General features: G+C 45.4%; 3 protein-coding genes across 3 annotated transcripts in view; 2 read left to right on the top strand and 1 right to left on the bottom strand.

Moving 5' to 3' along the window:
* The window catches only part of LOC144695274 (uncharacterized), a 291,857-nt gene that overhangs the window by 88,153 nt on the left and 189,577 nt on the right, over positions 1 to 14,127 (top strand). The gene's annotated exons all lie outside the window — the stretch shown is intronic.
* The window catches only part of LOC144695199 (uncharacterized), a 425,892-nt gene that overhangs the window by 247,145 nt on the left and 164,620 nt on the right, over positions 1 to 14,127 (bottom strand). The window lies entirely within an intron of this gene.
* Positions 1 to 14,127, top strand: part of LOC144695466 (uncharacterized) — a 409,626-nt gene that overhangs the window by 281,605 nt on the left and 113,894 nt on the right.

The following is a 14,127-nucleotide window of genomic DNA, read 5'->3' as shown; positions in this document are numbered from 1 at the left end:
CAGTGCATCCTCGTTGGGAACAGTCAGGATTAAAGAGCTTCCTGAAGTAATGGAATGTTCCACAGGGTTAATGTCCACTCCGTGCCTTTGGGAATGCTGAGTCTCAGCTCAAACTAATGGGCTCTTTCTTCAGATCATTGGGAATTTTTGGGATTCTCTATCCCAGATGGCTGTGGATGATCAGTCATTGAATATATTCAAGTCCGGGACAGATCCTTTTGATCTCTCAGGGAATCAAGGGATATGGGGAGCAGCCTGGAAAGTGGAGTTGATGCAGGAGATGAGCCCCATGATTGTATTGAATGGCAGGGCGGGTTTGAGGGGCCGAATGGTCTCCTGCTCCTATTTCTTATGCTCATGACACCAACCCTCGCAGCAGAATGTCTGATATTACAGATCCTGTGTACAGACATGGAGGTACAGAAGGGGGCAGGAGTTCATGGAGGATAAAGGAAGTGAAACACCAACACAAACAAATGGAGTGCAAAATTTCACAGAGAGAGAGAAAAAAAGGAAAAATCTGACTGATAGTTAAAGCCAGTGACAATTATGGAGATGGAAGGAGCAGTGTCAATGAGCCCAGCAGCTTTGAAGATGCCTCCTCTTACCATTCTCCTCATGATCTCCTCTCCAATACTGAACAGACTGGCTCTGTGGGCTGGGGCTGAATTCCCATCCCTTGCCTTAGATGAAGTTGGGTGAGGGGGTCCAGTGTTTATTCTGGGATGACCGAGTCGTCGTATTGCTTATAGTGGGGTAAAGGCTTTAAGGGCATGTTGAGTGTAACAGATTGGCACTATATCTGCACACTTTGGTTCCACAACTCTGGCAGTGCTCCAGAGTCGTGTCCACTGGGCACTTAGTTGAGCCTTAGATGGACGGGTGTCATCATTTTCTAGTTTTGTGCTAAATGTTCTGTCTGGTCCAACTCCAACCCGATGACCCAGATCACAGCATTACCGACCACTCAGTAAATGAGTGTGACCCAGGATTCATAACTAAAACACACACACGCATACACAGACAAGCATGCACACAGAGACACACATGCACACAGAAAGGTACACACCCACAGATGCACGCACATAGACATGCATGCTGTGTATACCCGCTGTTGTCATATCACACGCGCTGGGTTCAAATGCTGCTTTGAGCTGCATTTGAATGCTTCAGTTGGAGTTTGGTGAGTGAATGAGGAAGTTTTAAGGGTTAATTTAATTTAAGTGTTAATTTCTATCTACGTTTAGTCTTTCTTCAATTAAGTAATTAACTAAAAGTTGTTCTTTGGGTTGAGAGGTGAGTTTTAGTCCAGCTTTAAAACAGGGCTCATTCAGGCTCTGCTGGCAGCTAGTTAACTGGATAATTGGTGTAAACAGGTTTTCAGAAGCTAGATTGAGGGAGCATAAAAGCAGGCCATCTACAGTGCTGCCTTGTCTGCACTGAGTGCTGTCTTGGGCTGCATTTGAGTGCTACGGTTGGAGTTTGGTGAGGAAGGGTGTTCGCAGAAGAGGGAAGGAGATGATCCCTTATTTTCTACTGTTCCTCAGAAAGAAGAGCAGCAGCCCTGTTAAGTAGACCTTGGCGAGCATTTCGACTGTCCTTAATATTCTCTGAAATAGAGGAAGTAAAAGTAACAGGAGTAATTTAAGAGTAAGTCATGGCAAAGCAGCTCAGTCACATGGAGCTCCACCTGTGCAATGTGGGAAGTCAGCGGCACTTCCAGTGTCCATGGTGACCACGTGTGCAGGAAGTGTCTCCAGCTGCAGCTACTTGAAATCCACGTTTCGGAACTGGAGCAGCAGCTGGAGTCGCTGTGGAGCATCCGCAGGGCTAAAGTCTTCGTGGATAGCACATACAGTGAGGTGGTCACACTGCAGGTAAAGAGTGCACAGGCAAAGAGGGAATGGATGACCGCCAGACAGAGTAAAGGCACGAGGCAGGTAGTGCTGGAGTTCCCTGAGTCCATTTCCCTCTCTAACAGATTTTCCATTTTGGATACTGCTGGGCAGATGGTTTCTCAGGGGAATGCCACCACGGCTGGCTCAGCTGAACAGGGAGGGAGAAAAAACAGTGGGAGAGCAATAGTGAGAGGGGATTCTATCGTAAGGGGAACAGAAAGACATTTCTGCAGCTGCAGACATGACACCAGGATGATGTGTTGCCTCCCTGGTGCCAGGGTCAAGGATCACTGAGCGGCTGCAGGACTTTCTGAAGGTGCGGGTGGGGGGAACAGCCAGAGGTCGTGGTCCATATCGGTATCAACAACATAGACAAAAAGAGGGATGAAGTCCTGCAAGTAGAATATAAGGAGCAAGGAAATAAATTAAATAGCAGGGCCTCAAAGGTAGTAATCTCAGGATTACTCCCAGTGCCACATGCCAGCGAGATCAGGAATAGGAGAATAGACTAGATGAATCCATGGCTGGAGAGCTGGTGTAGGAGGGAGGGGTTTAGATTCCTGAGGCATTGGGACCAATTCTGGCGAAGATGGGACCTGTACAAGCTGGAGAGGTTGCACCCCAGCAGGACCGGAACCAATATCCTTGTAGGGGTATTTGCTAGTACTGTGGGGGAGGGGTTAAACTAGTGGTAGGGGGATGGGAACCTGAGTGGGGAGATACAAGAGAGGGAAACAAAGATAGAAATGAAAGACAGAAAAGTAAAAAATAAAAGTGGAAGACCTTGGAAACAGGGGCTAGCAGCAAATAGGACCATAGTACAAAAAATATGTTTAAAAATGTTAAAGACAAGTCTAAAGGCACTGTATCTGAATGCATGGAGCATTCGCAATAAGGTAGATGAGTTAATAGTGCAAATAGATGTAAATGGGTACAATATAATTGCGGCTACAGAGACTGGCTTCAGGGTGACCAAGGCTGGGAACTGAATATCCAAGGGTACTCAATATTTAGGAAGGACAGGCAAAAAGAAAAAGGAGGTGGGGACAAAGGGACCTGGGTGTCCTTGTACACCAATCACTGAAAACGAGCATGCAGGTGCAGCAAGCAGCTAAGAAGGCAAATGGTATGTTGGCCTTCATTGCAAAGGAGCAAGAATGCCTTACTGCAGGATAATAATCAGCTCCCAACACACACACACACACAGAACTCAACAATAGGAAATCAGTAAGAATCCTCAGACACTCTGCACCTCCCAGATAATTACACCTCACCTTCTCATATTCAGTAATGAGCCATCAACAAAAGTCAGCCTGTAAATCAGAAGGGAAATGCTTCCAATAAACACACTCAATATCCAACACACAGCTCCAGGCAAACAGTTGAGCACAAAGCACCGAGTAAACAGCTCTCTCAGCTGGATGTTCTCACACAGCATAAGGGGCATTTCCACAGCTGATTCCCCACAGGATAGTCAGGCTGCCTGAAGATTAGTGTGGATATTATGTGATGTAATTATTATAAATTGTGTTCGTTCACTCACCATCTCCTGAGTTGGTTTTGAGTCCCTACAGGAAGTGAAGCAGCTGTGGAAGAGGAAGGGGAGGGAATGGGCAGAGTGGGTGGGGCTCTCTGATTGACGTCTCTCACAGCCAATCCAAATATTTCTGGAGTAACCTGAGTTTCCTGAAGTTTGGGAAACTGACCGGTGAAACGGAGGCGACTTTGAGCAGCAGATCAGGTGGGGATTTAAACTTGTCATTGTCCCATCTGAATAAAACCTCACTTATTGCAGCTGCTGTCTCAGTTCCCCTGGTAAATGTTTGACAGAGATTTCTAGTGTGAGAATAACATTCTTCATCCTCGGAGACTTTCAAACTGACAACATCAGTGTGGGATGTGTAGACTCGGATGTGTTTGACAGCAGATCAGAAGAGGAAGACCCACAGCATTCAAGGCAGCGATGACGTGCAGTGGTGGGAACAACACATGCACAGAAGGGAGGGACAGAGGAGGGAGGGACACAGGAGAGAGATGGGTAGAGAAGAGAGGCAAATGGAGAGCAGGGCAAAGAAGAGGTCAAAGGAGAGCATGTGGCACAGGAGAAAGAGTGGCACAGGAGAGAGAGTGGTACTGGAGAGAGAGCGGCACTGGAGAGACAGCGGTACTGGAGAGAGAGTGGCACGGGAGAGAGAGCGGCACTGGAGAGACAGCGGTACTGGAGAGAGAGTGGCACGGGAGAGAGAGCAGCACTGGAAAGACAGTGGTGCCGGAGAGAGAGTGGAATGGGAGAGAGAGTGGTACTGGAGAGAGACGCGCAGGAGAGAGAGTGGCACAGGAGAGAGAGTGGTACTGGAGAGAGTGGCACGGGAGAGAGAGTGGCACTGGAGAGAGAGCAGTACTGGAGAGAGAGTGGCATGGGAGAGAGAGTGGTACTGGAGAATGGTACTGGGGAGAGAGTGGCACGGGGGAGAGAGTGGCACAGGAGAGAGGCGCGCAGGAGAGGGGTGCACAGGAGAGAAAGTGGCACAGGAGAGAGGTGTGCGGGAGAGGGGTGCACAGGAAAGTGGCACAGGAGAGAGGAGCAGGGGAAGAAGGAACAGAGAAGAGAGTGGATGGGGTGATGGGCCAGTACTTGGTAAGTAACTCTGTTACTGAGCAAGTGAGTCTCACTCAGAGAGTGAATTTGGGAGTAAATCTTTGCTCAGTGATTAACACTGACCTGTGGACTGAGTCTGTCTCGGAGATTGATTCCAGAGTCACCAACTCTGAGGAAATAAAATAAAGGTAACTTAGACCATGGGATCATGGGGGGAGACAAGCCAGTGAGGCTGAGAGAGAGGATGGTGATGGTCAGAATGGGGGGGCATGGGAGGCCGGGGTGTGGTGTGGTGCTCTCTACTGAAAGGAAGAGCCACACAACATCCGTCCTAGTTTCTGATGAAAGGTCATCCAGAGCTGAAATATTAACTCTGTTTCTCTCCACAGATACTGCCTGACCTGCTGAGTATTTCCAGAATTATTTGTTTTTATTCTAGTTTTAAAAGCACAGAAACAGACCATTCGGCCCATCTGCTTTCTCCCAGGGCTTGTGTCCAGTGAGTGGGGCTGTTATCGCTTGGCCCACTTTTGCCTCTTCAGTTGTAACCAGAGAATCTCCTGCAATGGTTAATCTTCCCACCCCCATCGCTCTGGAGTCCGACCAAGGGTCTATCCTCAGTCCCCACCTATTTCTCATCCACACGCTGCCCCTGTGTAAAACCATCTGATGACCTGATGTCAGATTCACAGAGGGTCTCTTACAATCTGTCCCATTTTACCTCCAGTCAGAAAGAAATGCCACTCACCACCAGACAAAACAGAAATCTAGTAGTAAAGGAATGGCAAGCAGACAGCTTCAAGAGGGAGAGAAATGATTTAAGGACCGGGCCATGGAGCGGAGCACCTTAGATCTACAATCTTAACTGGGGCAGGGGCTAAATGGAGGACAGGCCCTTCAGCACCAGTAAGGGAGATGGAGTCAAAACTGGGAGAGTCAAACTTTTATACTTTTACTCCACAGTCTGGAGAAAAGTCTCTCACCAGTCACAGAAAACCAATGTAAAATGTAGTCCCATGTTATCCATTTAACCAAGTTGATGGGTGTCTGAGATGGGAGGGGGGAGGGGGGGTGGAGGGGGGAATGGGAGATGAAGGAGAGAGGATGGGGGGGGGTGAAGAAGAGGGGGTGCAGGGGAGGAGGAGGGAGAAGGAGAGGGGTGAAGAAGGGGGAATGATGGAGGGTGTTGGGGATGAAGGAGGGAGAATGTAGGGTGGAAGAAGAGGAGATGGGGGGGGGTGAAGGAGGGGGGATGTGAAGGGGGTTAAACGGTTGCGATCCTGGTCCCCGCCGCCCGGGGCTGGGATTTACAGGTGCGCACCTCCAATTCCAGCCCCGCCCACGTGACAGCCCCTCGGGCTCGCGCTTTCTCAGATTCGAACTCCGAAACGCTGGGCACCAACCGCTGCTGTGCGCGTCAGAACTACAACTCCCATCAGGCACCGCGGGCTGGGTGTCCTCGGTTCCATAACGTTTCGAGTCCGTATGACTCTTCTTAACTCTATTTCCCTTTCCAAAGATGCTACCAGGCCTGCTAAGTTTTTCCAGCATTTTCTGTTTTTATTTTATATTTCCAGCATCTGCAGTATTTTGTTTTTACCTGTGGTTGACTCTGAAGTGATCTAGCAAACAATCATAAACAATCACTATAAAGTTCAATAAGAAGAAAATTAGATAGATCTGGACAATCCTGGCATTGTGTCAGAATAAGTTTAAGGTGATCCCAGCCCAGCATTTTCGGCTTTTATTTAAGAGTCAACCATGTTGTGTGGAACCGGAGTCACATGTAGACCAGACCAAGCAGTTGTAGGTTCCCTTCCCTGAAGGACAATATTTGCGTTTTTTGGGACAATCTGAAAGTTCTGATGTTTTTATTTTTATTCTTTTGCACACATTTCATAATTTATTCATTCTAAGGGCAAGACTGGTCCTTGCAAGCATGGCACAAGCTCATAGTGAATTGATAGCCCGTTTCACACTCCGCCCGACTGTCTTTTCCATTGTCCTCACGGTGCCTGGGAAGATGGGGGTCTGGGCGGAGGAAAGAAAGTAGCCACGTTGTCTGCTCCTGGTCACTATCCAGTGTCCCTGCTGGAAACAGAGGATGTGTGACAGTCAAGCGAGGAAAAAGAAAGGACTTGCATCTGATCCCCCACACAGGGGAATAGCAGACTGACACTCACTGTGGAACAGTCTCTAACTGAGGAGTCAGCCCCTTCAGCAAAGGAGAGGGAGTTGGAGGAAATCATGTTTCCTTTTCCTGTTTTACAGAAGGATTGCACCGTACTACTCCAGAGAATACAGAGAGGATAGACACCGCAGATAGCTCCTGACCATCACCCAAGGAACAACTGCACAACTGTGGGAAAACATCCAGTCACTTCACAGCATTGCTCAACACAGAGAAGGTTGGGCAGTGAAACCATCACCTGGAAATCGGTCGGGTCAGGGGAGCTTTGACATATCATCAGATCTGAAACTGGTCAGTGGTGTGGAACCTTCCATCAGAACCAACCTTTCCGAAGGTTCGGCTGTGGGCGATCGGTCAGGGTGAGGCTGGGAAGAAGTGTGAGTGGGCTCCAAGTGTGGTGAGAGCTTCAATCATTCATCGAGCCTCATGAACCACTGACTCATTCCTACAGGTAAGGTGCTGCTTAAGTGTGAGGTGTGTGAGGAGGAGTCCACAGGCTCATAAGATCTCCTAACATGCAACGCCCATCTGTTGTACAGCAACAGGTAAGAGAAACAATTCAAGTGTCAGGTATGTGACCAAGACTTCACACAGTGATCAACAATCAACATGTCCACACTGGGGGTAAGCGTTTCAAGTGTGAGGTGTGTAATGCAGGCTTTACACTGTCATCGGAACTGGTGAAACACCAACACATTCACACAGGTGGAAAGGCCATTCACATGTGAGGTGTGCAACAAATCATTCTCACATTCATCGACCCTGCGTAAAGACCAACACATTCACACAGGGGACAAGCCATTCATGTGTGAGGTGTGCGACTATTCATTCTCTGCCTCATCGAATGTCTGTCTCCACCAACAGATTCATACAGGGGAAAAATCATTCACATATGAGGTGTGCAACAAGTCATTCTTGCAGTCTTTGGCTCTCTAGGAACACCAATGTATATACACAGGGGAGAAACCAATCACATGCAGTGTGCGTGACAAATCATTCCCACATTTATTGTACCTCCGCTTACATCAAAGTATGCACACTGGAAAAACTGTTCAAATGTGAGGTGTGTGAAAAAGCCTTCACATGGTCATCAAGAGTCCCCTCCCATCAGACAATCCACATGGGAGGAACCCTTCAAGTGTGAACTTTGTGATAAAGCTTTTGCAACATCGACAATCCTCCTGAGGTACCAGAGGATTCACACAGGGAAGAAATTCTTTCAAGTGTGAGGTTTGCGACGAGACTTTCACACAGTCAGTGTATCTCCTGGTCCATCAATGCACTCACAAAGGGGAGAAACCCTATTGGTGTGAGTTCTATAATAAAGCCTTCACACAGTTGTCGAACCTCCTGGAACATCAGGCGAACCCTCATGGGAGACAAACCTTTTCAGTGTGACATATGTCAAGATTGTTTCACTTGCTGCTCTTCTCTCACCATACACTGACATCTCCACATGGATTTGGAGCCGGGTCACCTGCTTCCATTACACTGAGAGTTGTCTGAGTTGTTTACCCTCCAGTACTCACACAGGGGAGCTGTCGTTCCAAAGCACTGTCTGTCTCAGCAGTGTCTGTCTCAAACCTCTCTCACCATCAGTCCAATCATTTCAAGAAGGCCAATTTAACCTTTGACCAATTTGCCAAACATCACCAAAAGAAGACATCAATACGTATAGAAGCTCCAGTATAAACTCAGCATCCTTTCAGTGCAGAGTCAGGTACAAGTCAGTCACTGACTCTCACTTTGACCAAGAAGGCAATCAGATACTCAGTGGTTAGAAAGGTTTCAGCTTCTGATCTACCAGCACAAGCACCCGGAGGAGGAGCCATTCCTGGGGTAGTAATGGAGGGACTTCAATTAGCCTCCGCATCTCTGGTCTATGGAGGGAGAGAACCGCCAGGAATCCCGTTCCTCATCAGTGACCCCAGCTGGGAAGTTAGGGGGAGGGCAGGATGTGTCTTGGCTGTGACAGTCTCCATTGTCTCACAACATTCACTGTCTGGATCTACACATGCTGAATGGCCACTCAAACAGAGCACTAGAGGCCAATCAATGTCCACAGTCTGTACTCCAGGTCAGTCCCTTGAGGGTTGGAGGGAATGTGAGAGGACAACAGCTTGTATTTATAGAGCACTTTAATATAGTCAAACATCCCAAAGTGTTTCATAGAGACATAATCAGAGAAAAAATAACACCAAGACAAAGAAGGAGATATTAGGAGGGAATGACAGAAATATGGTCAAAGAGGTGAGATTTAAGAAGGGTCCTAAAGGAGGGAGAGAGGATAAAGATGCAGAGAGGTTTAAGGAGGGAATTCATGAGTATGGGGCCTGGATGGCTGATGACACAGACACCAATGGTGAAGGGAAGGAAGTAGGGCAGATATACTAAAGGCCGGAATTGGAGATCTCAGAGGAAGATGGGGCGAGAGGTGACAGAGATAGGGAGGAGGTGAGGCCATGGGGCAATTTGTATTGGAGCATGAGAATTTTAAATTGGAGGCACTGGGGGACTGGGAACCTGTGTAGGTCAGTGAGCACAGGGGTGATAGGTGTGTGAGTTAGGATAAAGACCTCACGTTTATGGAGGGTGGGAGATGGGAAGTTGGACACGAGAGCATTGGAATGGTCTAGTCTAGTCTAGAAGCAACAACAGCATGGATGAGGATTTCAACAGCAGATGGACTAATGTGGGGGTGGGGGTGTTGGAAATGGGCGATGTTACCGAGGGGGAAGTAGGTGATCTTAGCAATGAAATTCCTTCTCTTGAACCACTCTATTAATTTGTCTAATCATCTCAAACACCTCAATCAGATTACCCGTTAAGTTTCTACATTCAAGGGAATGCAAGCTCAGTCTGTACAACCTGTCCTCAAAATTTAACCCTTTTAGCCCCAGGAACATTCTGGTGAATCTACGCTGCACTCCCTCCAAGGCCAATATATCCTTCCTGAGGTGCGGTGCCCAGAACTGAACACAGTTCTCCAGATAGGGTCTAAACAGAGCTCTGTACAGCTGGAACATAACTTCTACAAGGGCATAGTTGGTTTTGGGGAGGAGATGTTGTGGGTTATCTTTTCTCTTCAGGATGGTCCTGGAGTATTGAGCAGTTTTGGCAGAGGAAAGCAGGACCACTAGTGCTTGATGTGGTCCAGTCAGATCTGGCGATCAATGGCTGAACCATTTGTGTACCTGTTATGAAAGTATAATAATTTTCATAATCTTATTCTGGTTTATTGTAAAGTAGTTTATGGGTGTGAGTGTAGGTGGTTCAGTTTGCGTGATTTAATTACATTGAGAGTCAGGTAGACTGCAAGCTTGAAATTATCAAAAGTTAGGTGTAGGAGTGTACTTGAAATGCTAATGAGTAAACATGGATGGAATCTTAACATATAAGCTGTGACGGAAACTCACATTTTTAGATAAGTGAAGGAGTTGTGTGGGTTTCAAAGGGATTTTAGGATATTTACAACTAGCCAGATGAGCAAAACCAAGTAGTGTGTTTATTTTCCTCAAAGGTTACTGACAATATTGGCAACATTAAAGTTTTTATATTATTGGAAAAATACATTTCCAAAGACATATGGAACAATGGAATTTACAGATTAACAAGGATATAAAGGAGGATGAAAGGCTATGTTGGCGGGCCATGTAAGATCTAACAGGAGTGTGTGAAATGGCCTTTGGGAAGCCCCCAGCCATTTTTGCAAAGGCCTACTGTGTCCAGTCACTAAAGCTGAAGACAAGCTTTTGGAAATACTGTGGTAACTTGCTGGCTTGCTTTTCACATTTAAAATCTATTTTGGACTGTTGCCTTAAAGGGAGTGTGTAACTGGGAGTCTGGTTAATTAGGAATTTTTGGATTTTGTTACAGTATTAAGTAATTGTAGTATTATGTATATGTTTGAAATCTTTTATTTTGTTAATAAATAATTTAATTTAATTTTAAAAATCTCTAAAAGTCTTAGTGGACTCATTACTTCTGATTTCAGTGCACACATCTTCTCGTAATAAATACAAATTGCAAAACCATTGTGACAGCATGGCCAAGTTTCCCTTGCCTGCCTGGCAAACATCATCTGCCACTTCATCACAAAATTGGGAGCTCTTCCGGGATATTTGAAATTTCTTGATTTGTTTGCAGTTGGTGAACCTTAAGGCTATGAGTATGAGAAGCACATTGAACTCAGGCGTTGGTGTGAGGGATTTTTAAAGTGGTAAGACTGCAAAAATAGCTTTATCCATGGCTAAAACTTTTCTGGAAGTAGAAGATATAACTCTGATTGGGTTACAAAAAGTATCTAAGGGTAAGTTAACCGAAATGGTGGATAAGTTGCAGTTGAGGTTAACTGTAGGGGCAAAGAAAGCAGGCACAGTTGAAGTGAGAGTACAGCATTTGAAATTGGAAGGGATACCTGACACTAGTGAATCACAGCTGGAGGTATTGAGACATAAGTTACAAATGAAGAAGCTTGAACATGAACATGCAATGGAAATGAAAAAACTGGAATTGGAGGCAGAGGAAAAGGAAAAAAAAGGGCAGAAAAGGGGAATGAGAGTATTTCAAAGAGAAATAGAAATGTGAAAACATGACCTCCAGAGGGAGAAATTAGCAGTGGAGGAAATAGAGCAGGAGAGAGAGAGAGAGAATATCAGCTTTAAAAAGCTGGAAGTTAAAAAAGAGATAAAGAAATCTCAGATGCTGCGGAAGGTTCTGGTGTGGAAACACCCACTTCCAATGGTTTAACCAGGTTGATGGCTACAGAAGCATTATGGTGAATGGAGGGCCAAACAGCAGAGTTGGGAATTAGAAAGCGCCGTCCAACTAACCTGGGGAAAGTGTGTCTTTCTGGAATGGAACTGATTGGGCCATGGACCCATGTGACCACTAGATCTCTGTAACCATTGGTGGGTTTGTATGATGGAAACAAGATCCATCCTGTGCCATTAAAGGTTGGCGTCATTTCTGACCATCAGGATTGGGAGCCAGACTAAAGTACAGGGATTTTAAAGAAACTTCTGTCTGTAGTATTCTGAGACAGTTTTCCCCTGATGTGAGTGTGGGTTAGTAAAGTGAGCCAGCTCTCAGGAGTGGGTATGGGGTAGAATCAGACTCTGCTTTAGTTGATGATGTGAATTATAGACAGATCCTCTTCAGATGACAGGTGTTTGTCTAATACCATGGGGAATGTTTGTACTCTCCTGTCTGGGAGGACTACTATCCTGAGTATGGTGAGGGAGTGGGGGTGAGTCTCTACAGACCTGAGTTCCCTCAGTCCATCATACCTCAGTGTAATAACAGTGTGATATGTTCACCTTACACTCTTCCAAGATTCATTTCATGTTCTGGGAAAGATTTTCAGTCATTTTCAAATGTTTTGTTATTTTGGTTGATTCAAAGTTTGATGGAGGCTGAATATTGTGTTGTTGTTTGTCTGCTATTTTATCAATCTTCTGTACAGATTTATCAATAAATTCATTCTTTTAGCCTAACCCAAACTACCTGATTTGTCAGCACAGTGTGTTCCTATTCACTGAAACACTCAGAAGCCTACAGTAAGAGTCCTGTGCACAATATATTGGTCAATGTCACTGTGGGTTGGTATACTTTCTCCTCAATGGGGTTATCATTTCCAGTTCAAAGGAAGCATAACATTTCCCAAAGAAAGACTTGTATTTATATATCAACTTTCACAGACTTGAGGTGTGCTGAAGCATGTTATAGCCAATGGAATGTTTTTTGAAGTGTAATGACTGTTGTAATGAAGGAAACGTGACAGCCAATTTGCACACAGCAAGCTCCCACAAACAGCAATGTAATAACAAACAGATCATTTGTTTTTGTGATGCTGATTGTGGGATCCATATTGACCAAGACATCAGGGATAACTCCCCTGCTCTTCTACAAAGCAGCGTCATGAGATCTTTTACATTCACCTGAGAGGGCAGACTGAAAGATGGTTCCTCTAACAGTGCAGCACTCTCTCGGTACTGCGCTGGAGTGTCAACCTCAATGCTCAAGTCTGGAGTGAGACTTGAACACATAATCTTCTGACTCAGAGATGAGAATGCAAACTAAGCCACAGCTAACAATAACTTATGAACTGTTGTATTAGATTCAGTTTCTAAGGGGTTAAGTCCCAAGGCTGTGTACAGAATGTTTTTCCCCCTGTAAACTGGCAGCCTGAAAGTTTGATTTGATTTTAAGTGGTGACTAGTTAGAGCTGCAGGTGTCAGTGTTGTCTTTGTGTCTGGGTTCCTGAAGCTGTGAAAGGTGGTAAAGTCCCTGGTGTCAGCTGGAATGGACATCTTAAGGGATTGTCTTCAATCAGTACTGCTGATTAACCATTCTGCTTTCATTCACTCATGAAAGTTCTTTTGTTTAGGCAAAGTTCTAACAGTCTGTCAGGAATAAAACTTGTGGAATAACCCACTCTTCCCAGGAAAGCTCAGTGTTAGTTTTAGTGAGGTTTTTGACCTCGTTTTCAAATCCTTTCATGGCCTCTCCCCTCCCTATCTCTGTAATCTCTTCCATCCCTCAGTACTGCACTGGAGTGTCAGCCATGATTTTTTGTGCTCAAGTCCTGGAGTCCTGACTCAGAGAACAAGGTTGTGGTTTCAAGTCCAACTCCAGAAGGATTTTTCCATGAGCATGGATTAAAGTTGTTGTCAGGGCCACACAAATAATTCCTCAGGCTCTGGGTTCCCTGTACAAACCCCACCCACCATTTATTGAACATACACACGAATGTACCAATTAGGAGCAGGATTAGGCCACTCAGCCCCTCAAGCCTGCTCCGTCACTCAATAAGATCATGGCTGATCTGATTGTAACCTCAACCCCACATTCCTGACTACCCTGATAACCTTTCACCCCTTTGTTAATCAAGAATCTATTTAGCTTTGCCTTAAACATATTCAAAGACTCTGCTTCCACTGCCTTTTGAGGAAGAGTTCCAAAGACTCACTGCCTTCTGAGAGAAAAAAATTCCCTTCATCTCTGTCATAAATGAGCAACCCCTTATTTTCAAACAGTGACCCCTAGTTCTAGATTCTCTCACAAGAGGAAACATCCTCTCCACGTCCACCATGTCAAGTCCCCTCAGAATCTAAAAGGTTTCAATCAAGTTGAAACACAAACATGCTGTAAAATGAGTGAAGAAATTATCCTGTAGATGTTTACGCACTGCATTGATCATGAAGTCAATCAAATCACAATGTACCTCCCTGAAATAAAACTGCTTCAATTGGTCACACACAATTTTTAAATGTTTGCTTTAGTAAATCTCCTTGAGAAATATGCAATAACAACAAATGCACTGGTTGTGGAGGAGAGTTTACACTCTCTTTGTGTTAGTTTTAACAGCGTAATTCTACTGAAATTACCATGTCAGGAATTTTAAATATAAGTTTTATCAAGTACTCAGTGAACTTCCT

The sequence above is a fragment of the Cetorhinus maximus genome, chromosome 21 (genome assembly GCF_964194155.1).
Source record: "Cetorhinus maximus chromosome 21, sCetMax3.hap1.1, whole genome shotgun sequence".
Taxonomy (NCBI): Eukaryota; Metazoa; Chordata; class Chondrichthyes; order Lamniformes; family Cetorhinidae; genus Cetorhinus; species Cetorhinus maximus.
This window is presented reverse-complemented; position numbering and strand designations above follow the sequence as displayed.